Source organism: Lissotriton helveticus, chromosome 1_1, assembly GCF_964261635.1.
Source record: "Lissotriton helveticus chromosome 1_1, aLisHel1.1, whole genome shotgun sequence".
NCBI lineage: Eukaryota > Metazoa > Chordata > Amphibia > Caudata > Salamandridae > Lissotriton > Lissotriton helveticus.
Window position 1 is genome coordinate 2125896650 of NC_136057.1, and position 23751 is coordinate 2125920400.

General features: G+C 41.7%; 1 protein-coding gene across 8 annotated transcripts in view; it reads right to left on the reverse strand.

Moving 5' to 3' along the window:
• The window catches only part of ZNF644 (zinc finger protein 644), a 679952-nt gene that overhangs the window by 200946 nt on the left and 455255 nt on the right, over positions 1-23751 (reverse strand). The gene's annotated exons all lie outside the window — the stretch shown is intronic.

A 23751-nucleotide genomic window follows, 5' to 3' on the forward strand; every position in this document is an offset into this window, starting at 1 on the left:
TTTAGACATGGAGCATAGCAGCACAAACTGTTATGCAATATAGCTTAAAGTTACAAAGAAAAACACTATGGCGGGGCCTGCGTTGTCTGTGTCATAGTACTTTTCTTTCAAGTCATGTATCACTGTACTGCTTTTCAACATGTCTTAAAAGAAAAACAAAAGCGCAGTGACTAGGTCAACAATGGCAGCATCAGAGCGCTTTATTTTTTGAAACGTTAAGCCAACATGTAAAAAATTACATTGTACATTGACAAAACCAATAGATTTCGCAGAGGTAAAACCTATTGGGTTTGCAAATGCTGGTTTCCCTGACTGTCCTACAAGAAATTTGTGCGGCATACAGAAAGAGAGCGAATTGAAGGTCAGAGGTTTAAAAAACTGGCGCCATGTACTATGTCAAATGTCTCTATGAAAGCCCTTATTTGTAGTGTGGCTGCGTTGCTTAGCGTTGTCAAGAGATGAATCCCCGCAAGAAATAACTCTTCCTAATTAAAGAAGCCAAATGCTTCCCAAGATCTGCTTTCTTTGCGCAGGGCGGCTAAGCCAGCAACATTGCATGAATCAGAAATCAGGATGAGGCAATGTGTCCTGATGAAGAACTAGAGGGGGACAGGAGGAATGAAGTGAGAATGTTAAACTGTAGCATGAAGTAACCAGCATCAACCACCTCGGCACAGGACTACACTGCTGTATCAGAGTCGCCAACAAAATGCAAGTTCCTTATACTTTACCTTTCTTGAGGAAAAACTCATGGGACATAATTGCTGAAAAGCGATTGGTCTGCGAGACTGATTTGAAAATGCAAAGTTTTTATTTTGTGCTTCTGTGTTATCTATTTTTTTTTAAAAACACTAACAAAGTCAAATAGCTCTGCATGAGCTATTCGGCTTAGTTAATGTTTTTTAAAGAAACATTAAAATAAATAAAACACAGTGCTATGGAGCAGCCACTGCTGTCCGTCATTGTAATGGAAGGGTGTTGGAGGGGGTTCGATGACAACAACGAGGTAGTAGAGGTGGGAGCGATAGGGAAAACAACAAGTTCCTTTTGTGTTACTTCAAGAATGACGCATTGCAAACTATTGTCACCTTTCGCTGCATTACTGAAATTTGTGAACTAACCTAAAAAGAAGCATACTGTAAGCTTCCTTATTGGTCAATTCACATATTTCAATAATGCATGGAGAGGTGATAGTAGTTTGCATTGAGTTATTCTTGTAGTGACCCAAAAGGAACTCGCACTTTAATTTGGCACTGTTGCTTAATGTTATGTACCTTTCATCAAGAAGTTTTAGATTTCCAACCCGAAATGCACTCCTGTGATTCCATTGCCCATGTTGTGTTGCACATCTTGTTAGGTTGAGTTTGCCTATTCACCAGGCAAAAACATGTATAATAATGGTTCTTTGCAACACTCATGAGTTACCATGGAAGGTGGGGTCTGTCTCATTCACAACGGCCTCCTCACTCTGAGCTGTACCTAAGTCATTGGCACTGTAATGACAGTACTGGCCAAGCGCAGCTCCGCCAATCCCAACGCTGCAAATTAAAATAAAGGATATTTGCCGGTCATTGAAGTGTATGAGAGCAGCGCTGGGATTGGTGTGAGCAGGGGAAGCTAGTACTCCAACAGAAACATGCCTTCTCTGCCCCGGGCTCTCTAACGGTGCAGTATCGGAGACTTTCAGGTACGCATGTAGGATTGGACTCCTCCAAACTTTTGTCCAGACGGACACGCGCACTTTAATTTATGCGGCATTTGGTCATAGCTACGTTATGAGAGGACAGCGATTCCACCTGCTGCACTACTAACAGTGCTAACAATGCACAGAGATGATCAGGCATTGTGTGGCATCTTGCAAGTGACTGATGAGACTGGAAACAGAAATCGGTCCAATCTCCATGTACTACCAGATGTCAGCAGGCACCAAAAAGAAGTGGAAGCAGCAGGAGGCTCTGACCAATCAGAAGCAAGATGAGAGCGATGTGGGAGCCAAACGATGTTAAGTAACGGTAAGTATGTGGTGGGCTGTAATCTCGTTTTAAGCTTTAAAAGAAAATTTAAAAAATAGGTTTCGCTGACAGCGCATGCACGCTGTACAGGTGAAAACTAAAAATGTCTTAGCGATGAAGCCTCTGGCTGCGGCATTACGACAATCTACAGAAGTTGTAGGCCTCCCTCTTCAAATTGGCCAATCTCAAATTTATTTATATGCAGATGACATTCTTCTTACTCTTACCGACCTTCCCCGTTCTCTTCCCGCTCTCCTTCAAATTATCAACGATTTCTCTTCTTTCTCAGGTTACAAAATAAACTGGGATAAAAGTGAAGCGTTACCCATGACAATTGGTACTACGAAGGCAGCAATATCTGGCTTTCCTTTTCATTGGCAACCATCCCGTCTTACGTACCTAGGAATATTAATTAATAGAGTTTTGGATGATATGGTCACGGATAATTAGACTCCTTTTATTCACGCCAATGCAAAGAGACTTTGATAAATGGAAAGCTCTGGGACTATCTCTTTGGGGACGGGTTCAGGCAGTTAAGATGGTTACTTTACCACGGTTTCTTTATGTTCTAGGTATGCTTCCTCTCCACATTCCCCTAACTACCCTTCGATCCATTGACTCCAAAATAAAACTTTTTGTTTGGGGTACGGTTAAACCACGACTTGCCCTGGCCAAATTGAAGGCCCATCAGTTACATGGGGGTTTAGGTCTTCCCTCCATTGAGCATTATTCACTTGCCCTTCATATCTCTCAACTCACATCTTTCCTGCCCAAATCTAAAGATATACCACAATGGGTTCCACTTGAACGTCACCTTTTGGCTCAGGGCTTAAGTTTGTCCCTTTTATACGGCACGGGGACTAGTACTTCTGATCCCAAAAACCCTATTTTATCTGCAATGCATACATCCTGGCAGAGAGGCCATCGTATCCTAAAATCTAATTCGCGGATTCACATTAAAGCTCCCTTATGGCTTAATTCAGCTATTCGTATTGGTGGTCGTACCTTGTCCTGGCCTTTATGGAAAGAGGCTGTCATCTATTCTATAGATCAACTTTTTCATGAAGGAATCTTTAAATCTTTTTCCCAACTTTGTGAGGAATTTCATTTACCACTTACACAATCCTCCAAATATACTCCTCTTCAACATTTATAATCTACAAGATCAGGCTTCCATTTTTCTCCAAGTTTGGTCCCCTTTCTTGGAAACCACGGCAGACAATGATTCTACATCTACTCCTTCTCCTTCACATGCTGTCTCTACTTAATCCTATTCCTTTCAAGGTTCCTTTTCTATTCCCTTACTATAGGTACCCTTCCCCCTCTCCTTTTACTAATTCATTCCTTATCCGCTACTGTTGCTCTGGTACTCGTCTTTTTTCTATTCTTTCTCCTTTCTTATCTCTTTATTCTTCCTTTTCTTTACCTTTATTTCTATATTATGATTTACCTATTATTCTTTCCATTGCTAAATTATATTGGACTATGGAATATATGTTCTTATTTATTTCCTCATATTTGCTATATCCTATGTAAGTTTCATTGTCACCTATATTCTCATTAATTTACCTTCATATTATTTTTGCTTTGCAATCATATTTGTATTTTTATCTGAAATTTCAATAAAAAATGTCAACACAAAAAAAAAAGAAAAAACATCTACTAATAATGAGTAAAAAGTATGTAAGCTAAAGGACATCTAGCAAAGTTGGTATAATAGAATTTTCGTGTTAATGTAGACATTGGCTAGTGGCTAAGACAGGACGGATTCCAACAAAGATTGATTCCATCCTTTATTTGATGTCATGATTGACATCTAGTATGTTGTTAATTTTCATTATTTGTTCATGTTGCACATTTATAATTTTTAGGATTATATGTATATCTGCAATAGCATTCACTCATTTAATGTGCACTAAAACTAGGTGTTAGTATTGAATAATCCTTTTTTAACATATATAGTGTGTAATTCTTATGTGTGTTCATCTTTTGGGAAAGATATTGCAGAACTCACTAATACATAAAACTATTCCTGGCAGTTTTTCACAGTACTGATACTTCCCCGATGAAAACTCCCCAGGGAAATTGAAGAAGATGCCTAGATCTTAACAGGTCTGTCTTCTCAGGTGAAGTTAGTCCAAACCTGCGCTTGCCAGAGGTCCTTGAGGAGTCCTACTGTGCTATATTTACAGATAGGCCTGTAAAAATATATTGTGGCGCCCAATGTGAGGCTGGATTTTCTGAGGACCAATAGAGGCCATGAGCAAGTACATACCAACCATTTTGAATGCAGAAACGTCTGTTGTAATACTGGTCTCCTCCCTCAGTTTAGATGGGAACTCGCTAGCTGCTGAATGATTTGCAATCACCTTACTATTAAAATATTTTTGTATTCAGTTGAATTTTGAATCTTATTCTGAAACTTTTAAAAATACAGCTGTACAGATAAGGTAAGGTTTTACAGGATAATTGACGTAATATCTAATGGAGTAAGGGTTGCTGGAGACATACTACTATTAGTGATTACAGAGAGTCCAGCTCATCATCTTGAAATATTTTGCTTAAGGATGGCCTTTGGACAGACAAGAAAACCCCAGAGGCTACCCAGAACAAGCATCATGGTTTGAGGTGGAGTTACATCTTGCAATAAAGACTGCTACAGTGGCTCCTTTAAGACTTCCAGAGGCTACATGGCGAGTGTTGGCTGGTTACACCCCATACACTGCCAGAAACTTCAATAATCTCAAATTAGACAGCTACTTTATAAGTTAATGACAATATATAGAGGATTTCAACAGCATGTATTACAAACATTAGACACTAACATTGTAGCTCGTGTAGTGGTGTAGGCACCTCCTCAAATGCAAACAATTATTATGCAGGCTATAAACGCAGTTATGGGGAAAGTGCACCCAAGTGAGATGAAATCCATTTTAAATGACTCGCAAAACGAATGAACTGGAAGCGATATAGCCTCATACAACACCAAGATAAACAAGAATTTTCAGTGTATATATTACCCTTGCTATGGTACCACCTACATAGGCTCGTGCTATATGGCAGACTATATTTGATAGAATATCTTCCTATACGTGGCGCACCCTCGTTGGTTACTAGTGAGGGAACAATGGGTCGTGTGGGGTAGTAAGGGATATTCTAATAGAGTAATGCACAATGGCAATGCACAGGGTTGGGGAGATGTCAGAAAGGAAGCTGGCTACACACATCAAAGATTTAGTCAATTTGTGAAATTGTTTATATAGGAAATAAGAAGGTAACAACATCTCCTGCTGCAGCCATATCACCAAACACCTACGAGAACTCCACCGGCTCTCAGTCAACAAGTTACCTTCAAGCTCCTCACACACACCTACAAAGCCCTTCACAAGGCCGGACCAGCATACCTGAACCATCCCCTCTCATTTCACATACCCACAGACACCTCTGATTCTGCCCATTTGGCTATCCCCACCATCCCTTGTATCCGCAAGACGAGGACAGGAAGAAGATCCTTCTCCTACCTCGCTGCCAAATCCTGGAAAGCCATGCCTCTCTACCTCAGGCTATCCAAGTCGCTGTCACCACTCAAGGCCTGGCTCTTCAAATGAACCACAGCGTACAGTCAGACCTGCAACTCCCCACCCACCTCCCTTTTCCCAGTGCCTTGAGACCCTCACGGGTGAGTAGCAGCGCTTAGTTACGGATTGATTGAAGTGTAAATGGTGATTATAATAAAAAAATAATAAAAATAAAAACATTTATTAAGCGCCTGAATACACTAGGACAGTGCGTCTCCGCGCTAAGATGCGTTCCAACATTAAAAATCAAGAACAAGCCATGGAGAAGAGAACCAAGGGAGAAAGGAGACCGTCAGGAAGACTAGTCTTTCGGAAATAGATTGGTCTTCAGTTTTTGTCGGAACCTAGTTTCCGATGGCTCCATCCGTAACTCAACAGGAAGGTCATTCCATTGTTGGGCGGCGAGGAATCTGAAAGAGCGCCCTCCCATTTGTGCTTTGTATATACGGGGCATCACAAACTGCATACTGCCCATGGATCTCAGGAGTCGTCTGGGCCGATATATAGTTAGCAGCTTGTGGAGATAGACCGGACCCTTGCCATGTGCGATACGATGACTAAAGCACATGGTCTTAAACCTAATGCGTTCCCTCACGGGGAGCCAGTGCAAGCGCTGTAGTGCCCGTTTACCAGACGACCTCCTCGGCAACTTCAACACCAGCCTGGCCGCCGCGTTTTGGACACACTGTTACTGGGTCAGTCCCTTCTTACTAAGGCCACCGAGCAAAAACATTCCCATAATCAAGATGGGACGTGACCAGAGCGTGGACCAGGGTTTTCCTATCTTTAATAGGTAGGAGATCTAAGATCTTCCGTAGGACCTTCAATATGCCATAGCATCTCCCCGCCATCTTACCTATGTGTTGAGAAAATGTGAGCTTGGAGTCCAAGAGCACACCCAAGTTCTTCACAATGTCAGAGGGGATGGTGTAGGACCCAGGTCGCTGGGCCACCAAGCTGATGACCAAATTGAGGGCGAGGAACCGATCACAAGTAGCTCCGTCTTATTGCCGTTCAGGCGAAGACAGTTGCACTTCATCCAATTCGCCAGTGTCACCAGGCACTCCCTAAAATTACCAGCCGTCTCAACTGGGTTATGAGATAGCGTAACCACCAGTTGCGTATCAAATGCATATGATACGATCTCCACCCCGTACGATTCCACCAACCTGGCCAGGGGTTCCATGTATAGGTTAAATAGTACAGGACTTAAAATGGAACCCTGCTGGACCCCTTGTTTTAAAATTCGGGGCGTGGATTTGAAGGGGGGACAGTGAATTTGAAACTGTCTGTCCGCCATTATTATTGCCTGTGGGTTCAACGTCTGGTTAAGGCTGACAAGGGGCCTGCTTGTGCATTCATTCTAGACAGTCACACAAAGGGAGATGAGGTGCGCCCAGCATAGCCTGATGGCCCATCACCAGGTTGTTGAGCCTTCCTGAGTGGTGGGAGGAGTTGTCACTGACACCTGAACAGGGCTGTGCCTGGACTCTCACAATCCTGATAATAATTGGCATATTTGATTTACTAGTAAGTCCTTAGTAAAGTGTACTGTGTGTGCCCAGGGCCTGTAATCAAATGCTACTAGTGGCCTGCAGCACTGGTTGTACCACCTACATGAGAAGCCATGTAAACTTGTCCCAAGCCTGCCACTGCAGTGTATGAGTGCAGTTTTAAAACGTGTAACTTTCAATTTGGAACAGGTAGAGATTTCGAGTTTGGGCTCTCTAAACTCAGAATTTAAAAACAAATCTTTTATTCAAGGTGGTTTTTAAATACAGTGTTTGAAAATGGCACTTTGAGAAAGTGGGCATTTTCTTAGTTTGCCATCCTGAGCCTCTGCCTGCCTGTGGATTCAACGTCTGGTTAAGGCTGACAAGGGGCCTGCTTGTGCATTCATTCTAGATAGTCACACAAAGGGAGATGAGGTGCGCCCAGCATAGCCTGATGGCCCATCACCAGGTTGTTGAGCCTTCCTGAGTGGTGGGAGGAGTTGTCACTGACACCTGAACAGGGCTGTGCCTGGACTCTCACAATGCTGTCTCTTCCTCCTAGGAGTGTGCCTGGAACCAAGACCAGGCACACTCCAAGGAGGAAGAGACAGCAAAGGATTGTTGTTGTAATGCATACCTTCTTGCCTTGCCTGGAACCAAGACCAGGCAAGGCAAGAAGGTATGCATTACAACAACAATCCTTTGAAGATTGTCTACTTCAAATGCCAAAAGTTGTACAAGTATTGGACCTAAAACCCCAGACTTTTAGAACACTTCTGGATCAAGAGAGACTTTGCTAAGAAGAGCTATAAGGAGGAGTACTGTCCCTTTGCTGTGTGTTGCTTTGCTGGGTTGGCCTGCAGTTGCTGCTTGTTTTACCTTGAAATGGCATCCTGCTTAACAAAATTCTCCTATGGCTCTAGTTGCTTGCCTCCTGTTAAGAAGTCTCAAGGCCATCAAAGACGTTACCTGCAGCATACCTGAACTCCACTACTGGGAGTTCTGACCTGCCAAGTTTTGCCACTTCTGGGTCTGGGTTCTTGGAGGCAGTTCCTGCTGCTAAAAACTTAAAAACGGACGCTTTGCCCTTCCAGCGCCTGTTTTTCCAATGCAGCACCACAGTGCGGAAGAAAATTCCACACACCGCCGACATGCGGCCAAAGAAATCGACTCAGTGCCTGCCCGCGGCTGAATAAACAGAGTTCAGTGCACCGTGTTTCCGAAGTCTAAGATCTCTGCATGGACTCCGTTGCAGGCCCTGCTATGCAGCTGAAAGAATCAAAGCATTGTGAGACTGAAGAAATCGACGCAGGGCCTGTTGGCCGCCACTGCATCGACCTCCAGCTTACCCAGATTTCCAGGCATCGCATCTGTGTGCCAAGTTTTTCACTGCATCACCTACAGTCCAGATTAGAAGCAACACTTCTCCTGCGTGCAGCAGAACTGACACATCGCTTCACCAGGGGCTCAGAAATCGAAGCATTGCTGTGTATTCTGAAGCTTCCCTCCTCTGCGGCTGTTTTTCCTTGTGGAGTTTGACACATCTAAGGTACTATGGGGCATTTGATGAAGCCTAATTACCACCAACTTCAGGTTGGTGGTAATTAGCGATTTCTTTGAAAAATTCACTTTTTTGCATTTTTCAAATTGCCATGTGGCACACATACATGCCCTAAGGGCATGTATGTTTACACATACATATTTCAGGGGTGCTACAGGGTGTTTTTTTACCCCTTGCACCCTTGAAATTACATTTGCAATTTGCGAGTACCTAATGGGTACTCGCAAAATGCGAATGTCTTTGCATTCATTCCTATGAATCTATAGGCCCATTGGAATGAATGGGAAGGTATTCCCTAATTGCGAATCGCAATTTGTGAGGCGCCATTAAGGAATATGTAGGAATCGCAAATATTATTACGATTTCTACATACATATCATTTTGCGAGTCCATAATAGCGATTCGCAAAGAATTGCTATTAAGGACTCGCAAAACGGCTATTTCATACATATGCCCCTTAGAATTCTATGGATAGATTTGTTTAAAAGATTTAGAAAGAGATCTCTTGAGTTCTGTATGTTGGATGTTTGTCATTTTGGTCGTGTTTGGTTTAGGTACAAATTATTTAGTTTTCTAGACTGGTGTGTGTCCATTTGTAGTGTTTTCACTGTGTTACTGTGTGTATTATGTACAAATACGTTACACATTATCTCTGAGTTAGGCTTGACTGCTCATGCCAAGCTACCAAGGGGGTAAACAGGAATTGTCTTGGATGTGTAACTACCTCGTCCTGACTAGAAGGAAGGATCCTTACTTGGACAGGGGGCATACCACAGCAAACTAGAGACGCCCATTTCTAATATGAATCCTTTTGTGTATACATCAAACAATGTTTATGATCTGAATATGAAAAAAATAATGTTTATCACTCCTGTTTTAGACACATTTATGTAGTTCCCTTTATTTGTTTCAGCACTCGCTCATGATACATTTGTTGAATGGTTAACACTTGAGAAGAGCATATTGACAGGGACATCTTTTTGTTGCACAGGTTTTGCAAGTAGATGTACGTGTAAGTTCTGTGGGTAGAGGCTTTAGAAATTTCATAGGTTTTAGCATCCCATCAATATCTTCCCAACCAAATTCACACTGATCTTTCTCTATATATGCATGATCCAAAACATTTACACATCTTCTGATGGATGTGTGCTAGCTCCCACTCTGTTCTCTCTTTACGTGAACGGAGTGGTTGAGCATTTGTTAAGACATCCCTCCGATGCTCCTTCCCTGGCGGGTAAAAGGATTCCTACACTGCGTTTCGCAGATGACACCCTTCTTATTTAAAAGTCCCCAATGGGCCTTCAGAGCCTCCTGAATAATTTACAGGAGTTTTGTTCACTGAGGGGGTTGGTAATCAACACTGATAAGACCAAGTACTTGATTATGAATCCCCCCAAAAATTCAGGGCGCCCGCCAATTTTAAATTCTGTTCCATTGGAGAGGGTACCAGAGTTTGACTATCTGGGCATCCGCCTTAATGATTCGCTAAGCTGGAATCCACATATTAACAAAATGCTCCTTGGCCATAAAAGAGTGGGTGGAACACTACTCAAGGAACAACGCTCCACCACAAGTAAACCTATAGCCCCAGTGATCGAGATTTACAAAGCTAGAGGGGTTAGCGCTGCCCTTTATGGGGCTGAGTTGTGGGGTACTTGTAATTTGGATGTGCTTGTAAAATCGGAGAGCAAATTTTTGAAAGATCTGATGGCTCTCCCGACGAGCACTCCAACTATCCCAGTGTCCCTTGACTTAGGCTGTAAATCGATCAAGGATCATGCGCAACTTCGCCCCTTGCTTCTCTAGGCTAGGTTGTGGCGGGTGCCGGAATTAGCCTCCTATGCAGAAGCGCTATTAGAGATAATGGCAATGACAGGCTGGTCTAGGATTAAATGGTTGAGGGATGTGAAACAGCTGCTAGTGGAGATTGGGCTAGGCGAGGCTTGGGCATCGAGATCTGCCCCTCCCAAAGCGGTGATCAAGAAATTGTATTGGGATTGGGTCTCTTTCAAACTACTCTCAGATCCAAGTCATTGCAATTCCACTGTAGCCTTCTTGGGGATTAAAGACGTGGTGGCTTATGAACCCTACCTTGACATGATTTCCATCCCTTTTGATCGTACCCTGTACTTTAAGTTTAGAGTGGGAACATTACCAGTAGGCGAACTAGTTGCCCGTTGGAAATCCCCTAATCAGATATCTCCCTCTTGTACGTGCTGTCCCACTCGTGTGGAGTCGGTAGCCAACATTCTCTTCGAATGTCCGGATTATTGTGCGCCCAGGAGGCGATGGCTTAAACCCTTATGCAGACTTTTAGGCACCCGCCATATAAAGTGGCGTTACGTATTTTAATGTCTGACACATCAACCTTGATTGTTTGTACTGTGTCAAAAATTTTAAAGTGGTGTTGGTTGATTCGTGCAAGAAGGCTTTCAGTATCAATTTAATCTTGTTTTAACTGTTTTTTTTACACTTTTTTCCATTGTTATTTTTCCTTTGTATATTTGGAAAGTGATTGTTTTAAATACTGTGTTTTATATTCCTTGTACATGCGTTTATGATATTTTTATATCGAAATAAAGCCTATCAATCAATCAATCAATCACTCCTGTTTTAGACACATTTATGTAGTTCAATTTATTTGTTTCAGCACTCGCTCATGATACATTTGTTGAATGGTGAACACTTGAGAAGAGCATATTGACAGGGACATCTTTTTGTTGCACAGGTTTTGCAAGTTGATGTACATGTAAGTTCTGTGGGTAGAGGCTTTAGAAATGTCATAGGTTTTAGCATCCCATCAATATCTTCCCAACCAAATTCACACTGATCTTTCTCTATATATGCATGATCCAAAACATTTACACATCTTCTGATCAAGTAAAACGCTCTTTTATTATTTGCATGATGTTTGTGGAAGGTTACTTCTTTGCGGGACTGATCTCTTGAACTCACTGTACCAAAGACCGTCAAATATATGACAGTCAAAACTCATTTGACACACACGCACAATATATTTTTCTACGTCTTCAAAGGCACATACTTCTCAGCTAATCCTTTTAGAAACTTCACAGGTTTAGCAGCTTTGTTTCAGTTTTGCTCATACCGTCATCACCCATAAGAATATGTGTCCTGATGAGAACACTGGGTTCTCTGGGTCAAGTTTCTTGTACAGAATATGGTGCAGGATTAAGAGTCTTTTCCCGTCTGTTCCATAACCCATCCATCACTGAGACTCATTGACTTATGGACATTGTAACAAATTTAAGTAACAATAATAACTTGTGTCATTTGATTTGAACCTTTCGAACAGCCCGCTCATCATGTGGCATAAAACGAAGGTCAGGTTCTTCCAATATGCTGTTGAGGTCTTGAGCAATATGGTCCGTACCTTTGGAATATCTTTCTGCCGGCACCAACTCCTCATTGACAATCAATCCATTTGCAAATAATGGAAATTCAATGTTCACTGAAGCATCAGCAAGGTTTTGGCGAGTTTACATCTCCAAGTTCATCTTGTTCAATGTCGATGACCAGAATTTATCAGTTGCTCAGGTATAGGTGTCAAATTTTCGAGGCAGGCAAGGTCACTTGTTCCACTTGTAGACATTTGTCTGATACTCTCACATTCTTGAAAAGACAGTTAAAGATAACTGTCAAAGACAATGTGTAGTTTTTGCAAGGTGCACACGGATGTTCATATCAGTAGAACAGTCTGAAGTCCTTTCCAAAGTTTTGCTTGGATGAAGTCTTGACCATTCGCAATTGTGAAATATAGTCCACAACAACAGCTGTTTTCAATGAGGACACCTTTTCAAATTTGAATTTCAGGTGAACGTTTTTTACAAGCTCTTGTACGAGTGTGTGCATCACTGGTTTGTTTGCAGCATCTCCATCAAATAATGCACTGGTTGAAAGAAGATAATGCAATAGAATGTCCTTGATAAATTCAGCCCTTTCTTTTGCTACACCAATCTCTCTATCTGTTTGCAAAAGCAGTTTTTTTGTAACTTGATTTGTAGTGGCTGGTTGGATGAAACTCTTACTACTGCAATTAAAGTGGGGAAATGTAGCTTTAGTGATGTCAAACAGCGTATTCTCTTTCAATACAAATCTCTCTGCTTCAGTTCTCAGTTTAGTTTCTATCCATGTTCCAGGACATCTAGTAGGCGTGTCTTTATATCGTTATCAACATATTGGTCACAAAGTTGTGTAGTCACAAAGGCTCAGTCATTTCAAAGGAGTTTCCTTGCTGCTGCATGATATGAAGGCTGTCATTTTTTTCAAATTGAAACGTTTCCCCTTCTTTCCCACAAGTTAGTGATGAGGCACAATTTCACTATGGTCTATTAATTTTGAATTTGTCCTCTCTCTGAAAACAGAAAGGAGTTCATGGTAAACGAGCTGCCACTGAGCAACATATTCACTTTTACGTGTCTGACCAACAATTCTCTCGGAGCTTTTCTGTGTTCTCTGGATCATCTGTTCCAGTTTCATATCTGGAGCCAGCATTAAACGTTCCCTCTCTATCTTTCACCACAAAGTATCTTTGGATTAATTTTCTGTGGAGGTATGGTTTTTCCACCTCTAGCTTCTTAACTATTTCCAACTACCAGGAACCATATATTGGGTACTTTATGCAATCAAATTCGTGAAACACAGTAATCAGTGACTCTAAAGTCTTCACATGCAGCCCCAAATCACCTTCCCGATCAGCATGTACAGAGTTTTTCATTAGAGCGATTGTGTATAAAACATTTCCCCATTATGTGCAAAGTTCTGATTTTTCTTCACTTTATTTGACAAACTCAACAAACTTGGTTTTCAGGTTTTCTGATTTTGAACATTGCCTGGCTTTGCATTAGGTCTTTTGAAGGAAGTGCACCCTGTGCATTGTTCACTTCTGAGATAAGATATACAAAACCTAATTTGTCATTCTTGTTCCAGAAAGCATTGCCACGCATTGTTTCTATAGCCTCCGATATGATTAGCATACCTTGTAACGAACAACATAATGAGGTCCGCTCAATACTGACTGGACAGTTTTGCTTCCAAAGCTTTTAGCCTCAATAAGTGCATCATCTATGCCGATTCCACCGAGATGACTTCCTGCATACTGCAGCACAACCTTTGCCCTGTGGAAAATCATTGGATAAAGATCATCAAATTCTACTGGATTGCTCATAAAAATGTCAGCTACAACACGGAAAACACCTTCATCACAGAAAATTGTCAGTATAGGCTGGTCTTCAAGATGAGAATGCACAATGTGGAAATGTTTTTTGAGCTGTACATACTGTTGTGTAGTTTGTGACTATAGATGGTATAACTGGTAAAAACCCAACCTTCTTCAGTGAGACAGTATTCTGTGAGATCAGAGCATGAATTCCAGCCCACTGAGTCGGCACTGAATAAGCGATATGACAAATTCAGTTCAATCAGCTTGGCGGACTGCAGAATCAGGAAGAAGATCCATGTCCTCAGCCACTTTGAAACTTTCTGGTAGACTGGGACGTGTTTGATGGTTTGTGTTGATTTCGCACATGTGGGCAAGGCAGTTGAGTTATAAGTTTACTGCTTTATTTGTTTATGCCTACAGCTGGCAAAGCTTGTTTTCCTGCAGCTATTTCATTGGTATAGTCTTGAAAAAGCATCATGGCAGTATCCTGTATGCTGGATGTTCCAAACAAAGAAGAGCTGTCTTCATAATCAAAATTATCAAAAGCAGAAATTATAAATACTTTCCAGGTCAAGTGACTTGGAAGTGGTGTGCTGTCGGATTCACAAGATTTTACAGCATGAGCTGCTAAAAAGTTCTTACTCTGTACTGTCATTATAACTTGTTGATACACCAATCATATTCATTGAAGTAATTAACGCTCTACTTTTGCACTTGTCATAGATTGCATGGGCATTAATCATGTGTAGTGGAGTTTTCTTTTTGCCATGATGTACTTCATAAAACAGGATTTGGAAAAGACAGTACATTTGCACCGCATAACCCTATTGGTTCATGAGATTGTCTTCCACTTCTTCACTTATAACTTCAAAGCCATCATCAATGTAGGCTTCTTTTGGGAACTCAAGAACTTTGGTTTGCAACTGTTTCGCTTTGTTGATATTAAACAATGATGTAAAAAATGTTTAGTCAACATCAGGCATTCTTGTTGACTCCCATGATTTGTGGAGCTCTGGCGCAACACAAAATTTGGCATCAAATCCAAAATTAAAAGGGACCCTTAGGTCTCTGGTGGGGTGAGGGAAGTTCAGGCAGTGGTTCAAATAGGCAGGTCCGCAGTTGTGTAGGGCCTTGTATGCATTTGTCATGAACTTGAACTACCATCTTTTCTGTACAGGGAACCATTGGAGATCCGAGGTAGAGGGTGATGTGGGGTTCCTCCAGGGAGATCCAGGACAAGTCTGGCTGCAAAGTTCTGTATGGCCTGCGGTTGTCGGAGGAGGTGAGCTGTGATCCCTGTGTAAAGACCATTGCCGTAGTCCAGTCAGCTAGAGAGGAGGGGCTGGGTGACGGTGCGACTTGAGCTTCGGGGTAGCCATTTAAATAGGTTACGAAGCATGTGGAGGATGAAGAAGCAGGAGACGGAGCTGATATAAGCCATCATGTTTAGCTTGTTGTCCACAATGATGCTTAGGATCCTAGCGTGGCAAGTGGGGGGTACAGGTAGGCGTAGGTCCAGTCCGAGTTCTGAGGGTCACCAGGGAAGGTTTATTTTAGAAACTCAGTAAATCTGTCTTGTCAGAGTTGAGATTCACACAATTGTCTTTCATCCTGTTGGCGACGTCGGTCATGCAGTCATGGAAATTGGTGTTGGTATGTGAATAGCATTTAGTAGTACGTTAGTACTGCTTTACGTATTAAAAAATGCATTTCTCCTTCTGATCCACGTTCTGCCTTTACGGTGAGCCATTATAAATTCTTTTTTAATATCAGGAATCATCCCAAATAGTTTTAAACATGCTCAAGTCACATCAATAAAAAAAATAAAAGACTTTAGTTCAAGAGACAGACTTTAGCCACTCATTGCCCTATATTTCAGCTGCCTTATTTGGACATGTCATTGGAGCATGCAATCTTTCTCCAGTTACAAGAATTTGTGCTGAAATATTACATTTGTAATCCCAAATAAATTAGCTTAAGCCCTGGCCACAGTACTGAGGTAGCTGTGGTATCGACACTGAATGATATCTGTCAATCTGCTGATTGCCATCTATATGCAGCTGTGATTCTTTTAGACTTCTACACAGAATTTGACATCGTCTACCACCATTTTCTTCTGAATAAACTTACTGAAATTAGTATACATGGTCTTCTTGCTTCCTGCACAAAATAACATTTCAGATATGGGTCTCTTGATCTTCCTCCATCAGCAGAACCCAGATAAGTGGAATGGGCCAAGGTTCAATTGTGTCACTTTTGGTATTTAACGTATAATTGATTCCGTAAGTTCATCTCATACATGCTAATTGGTTTGATTTGTTTCTCTAAGAGGATGACACAGACTGTGTAAAGGATAGTCCAGCCCTCAGCTAATCAGCTATTCAGTTCCATGTCCAACATCAAGAAGTAGATGACCAAATAAACGTATGCTATTGAACAATGATAAAATGGAGATTCACTTCCTGTTTGGCTGTTGCCATTCTGGGGTCTTGAAATGTATACTATAATTGTTTACATTTTTCACAAGGTACAAATTGTCAACTAATTTAGATCAGCACATCTAGACTACTGCAAATTTGAATATTTTGACACAGCTTGTCTATCGAATTTAAAAGCTTCAAATAGGTCAGATTTTTTCTGCTAGATAGGTGCTCCATCTCAAACCCAGAGACATCGCTTCTGCAGTGGCCCTGGGCTTACAATGAAGAAGCAGATTTGTTCAATGTTAGTGTGTCTTTTCACAAAGCAGTGTATTCCGCTTGTAGTGCTCCTCTTAATTCTCAAATGCTGTTACTACAAAGCATCTGTGTTTAAACCTCAGGACAAACTTTTGCTCGCAGATCTAAAATTCCATCTTAAAGTCTTTGGCAGTTGCACATTTTTGGTTGCCACTGTCAAGAAGTGGACTACTTTACCATTGAACTTAAGACAAATTCTATGTCAGGACTGGAGGCAAGGATTATGCCATCTTTCTTTACTTTATTGGTACAGTAGCCACACAACAACAACTACATTTCCCATCAACCCAGGGGAAATCTGTAGTCAAACAAAATTGTCCAATCAGTACAGTCCTGGGTCCACCAATTAGGGTCCTCCAGTATTCTGGCAATACTGCATGGAGACCCATGTTTCGATGATGGCGGAATATCTTCCGGGCTGGGAGAATCTGGTAGCGGATTTGCAATGCTACAACTTCCGGGAATCCAGCCTGTGGGAAGCTGGACTCTGTGATCTTTTTGAGATTGAATGACCTCTCTGGGCCATTCTCGATCGACCTCTTTGCCTCGAGGCACGTTCACCAGCTGCCTCGGTTCTACAGTTGGAGACCAGGCCCCTGACAGTATCCACGGATGCCTTCCTCCAGAATTGGAACCTAGAGTTGGGGTACGTTTTCCGCCTTTTGCGATGCTGACCCGAGTCACGGCTGAGGTCCGTCGCCAGGGGGCAGAGTTGGCTGTCCTCTCTCCCCTGTGGAGGTCTCAAGTGTGGTTTCCAGTTCTTCTGGAACTTTCCTGGTATTTTCCAATCCTACTTCCCCCTGTTGCAACATCTGCTTCTCAATCCCAACGGGGTTCCTCATCCTCTAGTTCTGCAGAACTCATTACGGCTTGTAGAATGGAGGATTACAGGAGACAATGGGAAGTCCCGGGCCTTTCGGCAAAGTCTGAGGAACTCGTGTCCAAAGCCTGGGCAGACAGTATTGTCAAACACTATAGATCTGCTTGGGGCAGATGGTCCCGTTGGTGTCTGCGAAGGGGTGCCAATCCCATGGACGCAGATGTAGTACACGTTTTGAACTTCCTAACCCATTTGGCTTCTAACTGTCTTGCTTACCATTCTATTAACACCTTTCGTTCTGCTATTTCTGCAGGCCATGTCCCCATAAACAACACACCTGTCAGGGAACATTCCCTGGTTTGCAAACGTCTCAGGGGCATTCAGCTATCCTTGCCGCCAGAGCCCCGTTATTCAGTTCTATGGGATGTGAACCAAGTCCTGAATTTGTTTTTATCCTGGCAACCCAACAGGTTTCTTTCACGGAAAGAGTTTTCGGCCAAATTGGCAATGTTACTCAGTCTGATTTCTTGTAGACGGGTCTCCGATGTAAGAGCGTAGGATGTGTACTCCCCCTGTGGTGACCTTCACCTTACACAGACAGACACAGTGTCACACACAGGTGATTTCTTACCCAGGTTTTCCAGATTGTCCCAAGTTATGTGTGGTTCGCTGTTTGAAGGCTTACGAGGAGATGGCAGAAGAATTTCGGCCTCTAGGTGAACTTCTCATCGCTCTCCGCAAGCCGTTTAAAGTGGTTTCTTCCCCTACCATCGTCCAATGGGTTAGGTGGGTTATGCAAGAAGCAGGTATCAGCCTCTGGGATTTTTTGGTGCCCACTTGGCAAGGGGGGAAATGGCTTCAAAAGCATTTTGCTTGGGTGCCCGTTTGGAAGATCTCCTCAACGCGGCAGATTGGTCGTTGGACTCTACCTTTAAAAGGTTTTATTTTAAGCCTGTGCTGGACATGGCTTACCTCGTGGTGAGCAAGCTTTGAACTAGCATAATCCTCGCTTCAGTCCTGAGATAGAATGAAAAACTTCCTAGCTATCGTAACGGAAAGTTTCAATTCTATTAAGGACTCAGAGATGAGGATTATCCCACCCTAGGGAATCGCAAGAAGATTCCCCTCCCCGTATGTCAGTAAGTAACACATTTTGGTTTTCTATTTGTTAGATTATAATATTTAATCTGCAATTTTCAATGAAGATGATGGAACGTATTCCCACCTGTGTGCTACTAGATCCAACTCTCAGTTCTCTTGGATTACTGTTCACAGTTTTGATGGTTGTCTGCCATGTCGTGTTTTCTACTTGCATCACATTGCCTTTCGTGAATTGATGGCTCCCTTTGTCCTCGTAGGTTCAAACACATATAAACAGGATGCCTGATGATTGGGTTTCCGGCTGACTTTGCGCAAAGAAAGATGAAGGGCCAGTGAGGGCAGACTATCTGGATACTGGGAGACGCTAATTGGTGGACCCAGGACTGTACTGATTGGACAATTTTGATTGACTACAGATATTCCCTGGGTTGATGGGAAATGTAGTCTTGTTGTTTTGAATGGCTGCTGTACCATTAACCCCTTTAGTGCTAAGCCACTTGAAGGATTTTACTGTAATTTCCATTGAAATGAATGGGCAGTCCATGACGAGTTACCCATGTCATTAGCATCCAAGTGAAGAAAGAAGGCACAATCCTAACCTCCCAGTCCTTAATAGAATTGAAACTTTCCATTACGATAGCTAGGACATTTTTCATTCTTGACTTCAAGTGTAGAAAATCCTTAAAAATAAAGTTGTGTTCTCTACAGAATTGGTATTCCTTTGATACTCTGGTTTACTAGTGGCTGGTTTCATTAGAACGAAGATACCCCTGTGGGGGTGAAAGTCATGTTTTACAGAATAAATGGTTTATAAATATGCACATCAGAAGTAAAGGAACAAGTGCACACTGAAATAGACCCAAGGTGGTGGTGGGAGCGAAGATTCAGTTAGGTTAGCTGGGGTCTGTGTGGTGATATTAGAGAGGGAGAGTATACGCACTGTCAGCTAGGCTTTCCTGGAAGCAAACAGTTGAGTCAAAGCAAGGGGTTAGATCATAAGTTCTCCTGGAGATACAAACTGTAAGGTTACAGTCTCTACTCACAGAAAGAGTGCACATGACCTGCTTTTTTGTGCACAGCCAGTAGCTGTGCAAGTGGTTAGCTAATGAAGGACACTGCTGTGACAACACAGGAGGAGGTTTAAACCAGGCAACCAACCAGATTCAGGCACACAGAAGACTACAGAAATAGTATAATGTGACGGAAATAAACAAGAAACTGGAGCCCAGCCACTCCTGTAGCAAGGGAAAGTTTCCTTTCACCTAGATACTATTTGGAAAACAATATGTGTTAAAGGAAACAGAGAAACATAAATCAAATTATTAAAATCATGCTAAAATTACAATGCACCCTACAACTAGACCAGTGATGCATCCTGCTTGACTGAAACACATGCATTACAAGTGTCACATGGAATCTGAGCTCCTTGTGCCTTCCTTCACCAGTAGGCAGTCCAAGGACAACTTGTAGCACACATGGGTCCTTGTCCGGGGGATAGAGACCTTTTCAGAAGACCGCCAGAACATCCCAAATTTGAGGATCCTTAATACTGAAGGATTTAATCCTTCTCATCAGTTCAAGTGTATCTCCAGTGGGTAATATCATTGGCTGTTTGTTCTGGTGTGATAGAATGTGGCCAGCTATTAAATGTTACAATGCCCTGTGCATTGATGTGGTGTAGCACCAGAGATGTGTTACTTGGGATAGAATAATATGTCATGTTATGTGGGTGATAAGTGGTGCTGTATTGTATGGTGCAACAAGATGTGATGTAGGGTGATGTGGCATTCTTGAATTTTAGTATGACGTGTGAGTTCTGGTGTGCAGTGATATACTGGGGTGTTGGAAATGTAATGTGGAGTTTGAGGTTGATGTGGTGTGTGAAGTGTAACACAGTAATGCAGTGAGGTTCAGTGAGATTTTACGTAGGATGCAATGGAGTGGTATACTATTGGCATAGTTACTGAGGTGGTATGAATAATCTTGTGCAGGTGCTATAGTGTAACTAGGTATCTGTGAGAAATGTCCTCATCTGGTATCGCTGATGTGCGGTACTACCGTGTGTGGTTCAGTGTTGGGCTATAATATATACAGTAGAGACCCACTGTGCAGAAGGTTGAACTGTGAGTGGTATGGTGCAATGTCCTACAGTTGATATTATTGGGCTTTAGGTTGGCTAAAAAATAAAGAATGCAGTATGTAGGGGTATGGTATGATGCGTGAACCAAGAGGGTTAGGAATTGTTTACATGGGGGTTGCTTGTATACCTAGGCTGTGACTAGTCAGTGGCAATCGGGGCATAGTTGCGATTGTCCAGCCTATTCTGCTCTCCAAGTAACCCCTTACCTTCTAGCCTATTGGGGATCTTTAAAATGGCCAGTCTAGCCCTGGTTGCTTGAATTAGTATTTAGGTATGGTTTTGAGTGATGTTATATAGCGTAGCATAGGAATTATATAATTTGTTATAGTGAGGTATTGTATTATATCACTTACTAAAGGTGGGTATAAGTTTTAAATTATGCTGTGGAACAGTGATGTGTTATACTGAATTGAGCACTACGATGTGATACATTATGTTTAACTGTATAAGATGCCATTGAAGGAAGTGGTATTTCATAGAGCATATTTTAGTGTGGTGCTGTGTGGTGTAGCATAGACATAGCCTGTGAAACAGTCATGTCATTCTTTCCAGAGTCAGTGGCATTTGTAAGTCTCACTTCAACTCCCTCATGCTAAATAAGGAGGGAGGGGTTAAAAAGTAAAATGTACAATTTATTCTGGTACTCCTAAGGCAGGTTTCCAGGTTAATAGAAGAGGCATGTAAATGCCCTAGGATCAGTTAAAGTTCAGTGGATCCTGGGGAGGGGAGGGGGGATTTTATTTTGAAACTATACAATTTCAGCAGGAAGCATTTCTGGATCTTTCAGAAACAATTTCAGCATACTGGATTTGTGAATCTGGCTGACAAACCTTTTTCCATGAGTCTTTTTGCCACAGTTCAAACTTAGGTGCAAATTATTCCTGAGTATCCAGTTATGATTACTCCAAGAAAATAAAAAATCAAGCACTGGGTTCCAGGACGAACTTGCACCACAGTTAGGAGGCATACACAACTGCTTAGAAATTTGTCTGGGATTGCATGCAGCATCTCTCTTACCAAAAACACTCTGATAACCTAGTCCAAAAGCAACTAAGTAGAAGAGTGTGATTAATACGCACTTTTCTGCACTTTTTAATTCCATAATCAAATTTGTTATAGATTTGCATTTCGATCTTATTGTAAGACGGGTCACTTTCCATCTAAACTTCCACATTCTACTGCAATGGTAAAAGGGCTTATCCAAATCCTTCTCAAAGAATATATTACGCACCTTTCTAAAGTAATTTACACAAATATTTAGATGACTTGCATTTAGATGACGCAGAGCTCGGCTTAAAGTTAAACAGCGAAAATGAGAGTCTCACGATACACAGACCATGACTGGGGAAATCCTTAAAAAAATAATTGACCCAAATATCACTCTTAATAAAACTTCCTTCTCTTCCGATAACCCCTCTCTCTTTTAAAACACTCAGAAAACTAGACAGTATAAATAAGTAATATGCTAAACAGAGAAAGATATAAAATGGACCCTGAACTTCTAGCTGTTGATTATGCACAAGATCCTCCTAATCACTTATGACCACGACAGAGTGCTTTGGATAAAGCAGCTGATGAACAGTTGCTTTGATAGCTAAAATTCAGATATTTCAATCTTAAATGTAAATGTCTACCACACACATGCAGATTCCACAAATCTCAGCAAACTTGATAGCATATAAGGTGTAACCACAAGATCCAGTGTTTCATAGGAAGGATGGACGGATGATGTTTCAGTTTCACTCTCGCAGGTTATTGCCTATGGAACAAAGTGTGTCTTGGCTTTAGAAACCTCATGGATTACCTAAAGTTCAAATTTCACTTGAGTAAACTGCTGTACACCTTTACGACTTCCTGGATGAAAAGTCTAGGCACCTAGATGTACATGCTTAAGCCATAGAAGATGCTAGTTAAGCAGAACTGAAGCTACATAATTCCGAATCCGAATCTTTTCCGTGAAGTGTTTCTCAAATGGGTGAACAGTGGAGTATGCCATGAACTGAGCACCCCCAATATCATTACATCTTTTGAGTATTTTACCTCTTAAGCGCATTTACTTCTTCAAATGCTGGCATTTAAAAGCAGTCAGTTTGACTGTCTAGAGAAAACCAGATCTCAACTGACCAGGATGTGGCTCAGTTTGACAGACTACTTATGAATACTGATGTGTTGTGCTAGAGTATAATGCACCTCAAAATTATTCTGTGATGCACAGATACCAGAAAACCTTCTGGTACAAGATGTCATAATGCAGGAAGCTTAAAGTATTGTAACAGTAGAGAAGAATGTTCTCTTTCCAGTAAAGTAAATACAAATGTAAACCAAGGATCAAACACCATAGCAGAAATATGACCCTCTTACTAAAGGTCAGATTGAGACTGCTTCATTAAAGTCTATCTTATTATAAAAAGACTACTAGCCTGTGGAGCTAACGTCCTCGGTTTCATGTCGAATCTTTCTTACCAAAAATTGCTATCTGAAAAATGTTGCATTTCCTCAACCATAGGGAACTTTCTAAATACCTGTAGCAATCCCAACAGAGTGGGCAGGAAAGACTCAGAGACACATTTGCTCAGTGTTTAATGCAACTAATAAGTTAAACAAACAAACTACTTGTGCAGCCAGGCACAACTAAACTGACACATAGATCGTGCAATTAACATAAACCCTTGAAATCAAAATGCAAAAGAGACAGTTAAAATAAAGAATAATGAGAAAGGAATGTTTTTTCCCAATTATTTTACTACCACAATAATATGGTTTCAGATGGTTTACTTTTATATGCTGTGGTGAGGTGGAATTGGAGGTAGTTTGGAGTTGTAGTCGCCATAATTTTATTGTCAATGTAGCTTGTGTGTCTACGGATGTTTAGAGAGGGTTCGTGTATTACTGGATGTTAGCTAACATGGATGTCACCCCGCTTTTTTTTCTTTTTGTCAGTATGATGTAGGAGGTTTCTTAATTTTTTATTAGAACACTGGAAAGTTGGGCACTATTGAAGACAATAAAGTGGTCCATAACCAATACTGGCTGAAATAGGCCTTCTGCTGCAACTCTTTCGGTTTCTCCTTTATTTGACATCACTTTACCCCAGTGGGTGGAATGTTCCAATAGCTTTACAGCACTCCT